Source organism: Poecilia formosa, unplaced genomic scaffold (assembly GCF_000485575.1).
Source record: "Poecilia formosa unplaced genomic scaffold, Poecilia_formosa-5.1.2 Scaffold154, whole genome shotgun sequence".
Classification (NCBI taxonomy): Eukaryota; Metazoa; Chordata; class Actinopteri; order Cyprinodontiformes; family Poeciliidae; genus Poecilia; species Poecilia formosa.
Window position 1 is genome coordinate 1214841 of NW_006800093.1, and position 5887 is coordinate 1220727.

Below are 5887 nucleotides of genomic sequence, written 5' to 3' on the forward strand. Positions count from 1 at the left end.
TTTGTTTTACTTGAGGTAACAGTTAATATTAATGACACTTAATGACGTATTCATAACTGTTATTTGTTTTACTTGAGGTAACAGTTAATATTAATGAAGATGTAATAACACTTAATGACATATTCATAACTGGTGCTACTTGTTCCACTTTAGTTGATGTAAAAGAAATTAATGAGTCTGTTATTAAATCATTTGACCGTGTAATAAAGCTTAGTGAAATCTTTATTGCTTGTCCTACTTGTTTTGCTTTATTTCAGGGAGTGGAAATATTAATCATTGTTTTGTTAAAGCTTTTGTTAGTGTAATAATTAAATCATTATGACTACTATTATGACAAATTTATGTTAGATCATGATTTCTTGGTTAATGACAAATTGTCATAACGAAGACATTTTTGGCGAGGTTAATGACAAGTTGTCATAAAGACATTTTTGGCGAGGTTAATGACAAGTTGTCATAGCGAAGACATTTTGAATAATGTCAACTTTGTATTAAAAGTGTCATTATTTACCAAATGACGCTTTATGACAACAGTCATAACTATTCATGAAAACTTATTGATGTTCATGACAGGTGTTATGTCATGTTAATGGCAGTGTTATGACAGACTTATTCAACCCCCTTCAAATAAAGTGTTACCAAGAACTGTACCGTTCTATATTGACATTGTCTTTAGCAGTAGAAAAGGAAATACACTGAAAATTAAGCCATCTGTGGAGAATAGAGGTCTTTCAAAAGAGAACGGGAGAAACACGCTATAGCAGAGAAGTCACTTACCTCTTGTGTGATCAAAAAAGGCTAGTGAAAAGCTGCTCCACGCTGTCCAGTCTTCTGTCTTTCTGAAACAACACACACTGTACAAAAGCAAGAACATGTTGTAGTGGTTATTTGAACTTACTGATTAAATCAATAAAATAGATTTGCAGACAGACACTATATATTATATATACACACATTTCTTTGCTTGTGGTTTAGATACTTAAATTATTTTGAATATTAGAGAGATAGAGTGTGTGTACATGACATAAAATGCCATGGGATATTTTAGTTTAATTTTTTAAAAATACATAGGCTCAGAGGTATCGTTTTGGTGTCGCAGTGGTTCGGGAGCGAGATGCAGCATCTACGAACTATTCACCAGTTATTACACCATGACTTTGTGGTAAACTGAACATGTGTCATTACAGCAAATAAAAGTACCACGTAATCCTCAGATATTAACTACAGTTACTGGAAAGTCAGTTGTTGACTGACGAAGTAAAGAAACAGAAAACGTTAGCTTCAAAGATATCCATCTTCTTAAGCTATCTTCAAGATTAGCTACCGTGGTCAGGATGCCAAATTGATTACTTTATACTAGCTTATGCTAGCTTATATTACAGACTTAAATTAACAAAACCACATTTCTTACCGTTGTAAACAGATGTATTTAGCTGAATGCTTGCTGGCGGCAGGCGCGACCGACGGAAAAGTCAAACGGTACAGGTGGACTGAACTAATTCGAAATGGGGGTTCAACCTCCACAGTCCCTAAATGTCCTGAGCCGATGTATAGTATCTCATAATACTGAGAAAGTATCTCATAATACTATCTCATTATAATGAGATAATTTGTTTTTAAACAGAGTGGCGGAAATGGGCTTCCATAGATCTGAACTCTCAGAGTATTTCTTTAACTTCTTAAGAGTTATTTGTAATTAATATTAAATAGGTACTATATTGTTTTGAACTTTTAAAAATTCTTTGGAAAATAAACATTTAATAAAGAGGCAATGATTTTTTCAAATGCATTTATTTCAAAACGTGCACCACAATTACAAAACATATTACAACGTGGAATAATGTGCATGTTTCACATGTCGCTTTCATTCACATATTACTTATTAAAAGGTCTGACATATCAGCTGTGCAATACAAAATGCATGAAATTGTTCAAAGTACAAGGTGGATAAAATAAAGCCTGTATCAATGCATGCAGTTCATGCAATATGATAGAGTGCATTTCCTTTTAACAGGTAGATTGCCAGATATGTACAGTACATAATAGACCAACCTGATATTCAGATCCATCATTTCTTATCCAGTTTGTTTCTGTTGATAAGACGCAGTTCCTCTCTGCACTCCACCAAAAGGCTGTCCACTCACTAACAGATTGTCTTCAGGTTGTTGGGCTGTTGGTGACGTTTGGCCGGAGACACCAACATGCTCCTCTGCTGCATCGGACCGTCTTCAGTCTGAGTGGGACAGCCAGTCTCGGTCTCTGGATCATAACAAACAAAAAACATAACAATGAGAAATGGAAAGAAGGAATACATTTTTACTACAACTCTAACAACAATCCTCAATTACAGAAATGTAGGGTTTCAGAGATATTAACACTTACATAATCATTTTTGGAGCTTGAATCTTGAAAAATCCATGGAGGGATCGGGAGATGGAGGTTAGGCAGACGACTGGCGATTCATCCTCAACCAAACTGGTTCTAATATATGCAAAAAGGCAATAAAAGGATTAAAACATGCTGCAAAACGTATATAAGACACAACAGCGGGAATAATGCTTTCAACATGAAAAAGATCAGTTTAAGTTAGCCAATAATTTGACTGAATCTTCACCGGCTCGATATTTTTCAACACTTATACTCCGTTAACATTTGGCATGCTAAGCTAAAAATGCTAACACCGAGCTATGTGGCGGACGTGACGTCTATCATACAGGTTGAGCTCAACTCAAAATAATGGTTATAAACCATCTCAGAAAAAAAAAAAGAAATAACTTACCAAGTGCAGTAAATAACTCAGACAGGTGGAAAGTAAATAGTTCTGAAATGACTTGGCTTCTGCTGCTTCCTTCGGTGGGAATCTGTGATTCTGGGGCGGAGGCAGTGAATTAACTCCTTCAGTGTTAGAGCCACTGTAAGGAGTTCAGAGTTAAGAAGTAAAGAGTTATTGATTCCATTTTAACACCTCTAGATTTGATACGGAAACACTTTGTTTTAACACTGGAGTTTAACTACTAATAATATACACCCCAGAGTTACATAAACAGAATGTGACTCTATAAGAGTAAAATTAACTCTGCTTTTGCATGAAGTCCAACACCAAAACATTTAACACTTTTGAATTTGCTGTGTAGTGTCTTTTGTATTAGAAGTATTTTTCAGTTCCCCGTTTCCTCCCGTTTGTGTTCCCAGCAGATCTCCTTAGTTTTCCCTGTGCCACCTTCTCCCCAGCCCTCAGCCAGCTGCTGTGCCAAATTACTCACACCTGCTATCACTCTTCTCATTTAGGCTATTGTTCCCATTACTACGACTGAAAAAGCTCCTTTTTCAGTCACAACTCACCAGTCCAACTTGTTACCCTGCTCACCACGTTGCCAGATGTTACCGTTGTTATCCCTCGTGTCTCCTGTTTCATTGTGTTTTGGATTTCCTTGTTTTCCCTGGATTTTGGATTTAGTTTGTTTATTTTGTTCATTAAAATAACATCCACATAAAGTAAGTCTACTGCCTGGTGCATTTGTGTCCACCGCCACATCATGAGTGATAAAACCAGATAAAAGAGCTCATATTTAAACATTTAATGTGTAATTAAACAATAAAGGTGACAAATTTTATGAAATAGATCACACTTTCATAAATATTTGTTGTATTTAACGTATTTCAGGTAAGTGAACATATAATGAGATAGATCCTGTCCTAGAATTTTATGCAATTGAACAAGTGATGATCATCTGAGGTAATACATTTTATCAATATTTTTTACAAATAATTTTGGTTTAAAAATTAAAAGGGGTCAAAATGGAATAAAATATGCCTAATCTACTTAGTTTAGTAGAATAATTTCACACAGATTTGAGTCAATAGGTCACAAACCTAGAAACTGACGGTCCCTATGTGAACCTCCAAGCACTTGAGGAGGGACAAGTAAAGAACAGCTGGCCGAAATTAGCGTTCATAAATCGGATCAACCTTGAGCTGAACGTCCTTTACTCCGCGGAGCGCGAATATCCAGTATCCAACTTGAAAACAATTTCACTGCGGTCGGTAACACAAAGAAAACACCGGTGTTCTGACTAGTTTGTTTTGGCCTGTGGACACCAAACATGGCGCCGAGCGACGTAAACGTCATACGCCGTGACGTCAGCTCCAAAGCTCTATAGGAGTTGATTTAATTAACATTAGTTAAGTAAGTCATAACATGCATCCTGCAAATTCATAGGAAAATATTTTATGGCAAACCATTCAGAAGGTTAAGATTTGCTATAATCATTATGTTTTACTCTAATTCAATCTAATTATTCAAGCATTAATGACTAAAATCAAAGCTTGAATAATCTCAGCAAAATGATAAAAACTTTTTTTTTGTCAAATGTTCGGCTAACGTCAAGTGGAAAACATTCAACCTCTACCATTCAAAATACGACCCAGAGTAAATCAACAATGCCAGTATCTTAGATTCAAATCCGCGTTTTAAAGCCACAAACTGAAATATATTTTACTGAAATCTTGGACAGCGCTATGTAAGATTAAGAAAAGACGCAGCTAAAAACATTAAACTGTCAACAAGATCGCTGCACATTTTTCTTACAAAAAAAACATGCAAGAAAATCAGTAAAGGCATATAGGGAAGAAGAGGGGAAGAAAAGTTAAAATACAAACGAGAAAGAAGGGCAGGGACCAGGATAAAAAAAAATATGTTTTTATATTTTTGCTTTGTTTTTCCATATTTATGCATGCATGGAAACCATTTTAACTAAATGGACACCGCACTTTTCAGATTATTTAAGATGAATAATGAAAAAACAACTGCATTACTTTTACTTTTCTTCCACCTCTCTACAATTATGTGTTACGTTGCGCTTCTAAATCACATAAAATCCCAACAAAAAAAACATTTCAGCGTGAGATTGAAGCATACCGGTAAAATGTTTCAAAGCATTCATTCATATGCCTGTATAAAATCAAAGTACTACGTTAAAAATCTGCTTTCAGCCATTATAATCCTCCAAAATCAACAAGTACGTGCAACATTAGCGTCACATTTCAACAACAGCAAACACCAAAAGCTACGGCTGACCCAAAACCACAAGTAAAATGTAGAAATTAAACATTTCAGTACAGTACAATAAGCCAAGCTGTCTTACCTTAATGTATGTTTTCATTTGCGACATGGAAACCGTCGTGCTGTAAGGAAAACAGTTAGCCATCATTAGCCAATATAGAGTTCAGGTGCGGCCAGTTCTAGCGGCTGAAAAACACCGAATTAGCTTTAGTAAACTTAATAATTTACAGCGGAAAACTTACTTTCTTCCGGCACTTTGTTTCTTTAGTCCCCAGTTATTCTCGGAACGCAAAGTAGTTGCTAATTTGCGTTTTGTTTCTCAAATTTTGTCAAACCAACCGACAACCAACCGAGGCTTCCTTGTTGCTGTAACGTTTGCGCATGCGCAGTTGATACACTTAAAACTTCACTGAAATTTTCATGTAAAAGTTGTAAATCTTACTGCGTTGATTTTTCGCTAAAATTACTATTTTAACACATGTAATTGTTCATAAATAAGTATATAAAAGCCCATCAGAACAAATATAGCAAAAACATCCATTTTTATTTTTTAATGATCCTACTCAGCGAGAGACAGCAGGTGCAAATCGTGACACCTCACCTACTAATGGCACTTCCGGTGGCAGTATAACGCTGAGTGGAGCGGTCGACCGCTCTAAGATGGCCGCCCTAAATCTCGTCAGCGAAAATAGACGAGAACGGTCCGTGAGGCGTGGGAGGTGCCAGTATGAAGTCGCGGAAACCCTTGGAAGGTGCCGAAGTCAGCCGAAGTCAGTGACAACACTGACTGCTAGCCCCGAAAACAGTGGCACTTGTGGCGCATAA

General features: G+C 36.2%; 1 long non-coding RNA gene across 1 annotated transcript in view; it reads right to left on the reverse strand.

Moving 5' to 3' along the window:
* LOC103146227 (uncharacterized) overlaps nucleotides 1–5526 on the reverse strand; it is a 30092-nt gene extending 24566 nt beyond the window's left edge. Inside the window, exons 1-2 of the long non-coding RNA XR_477101.2 lie at nucleotides 5305–5526; nucleotides 5145–5184 (exon numbers count right to left, since the gene is read on the reverse strand). This is a non-coding gene — a long non-coding RNA (uncharacterized LOC103146227). The remainder of the gene's footprint in view (nucleotides 1–5144; nucleotides 5185–5304) is intronic.
* Between the last annotated feature and the right edge of the window lie 361 nt (nucleotides 5527–5887).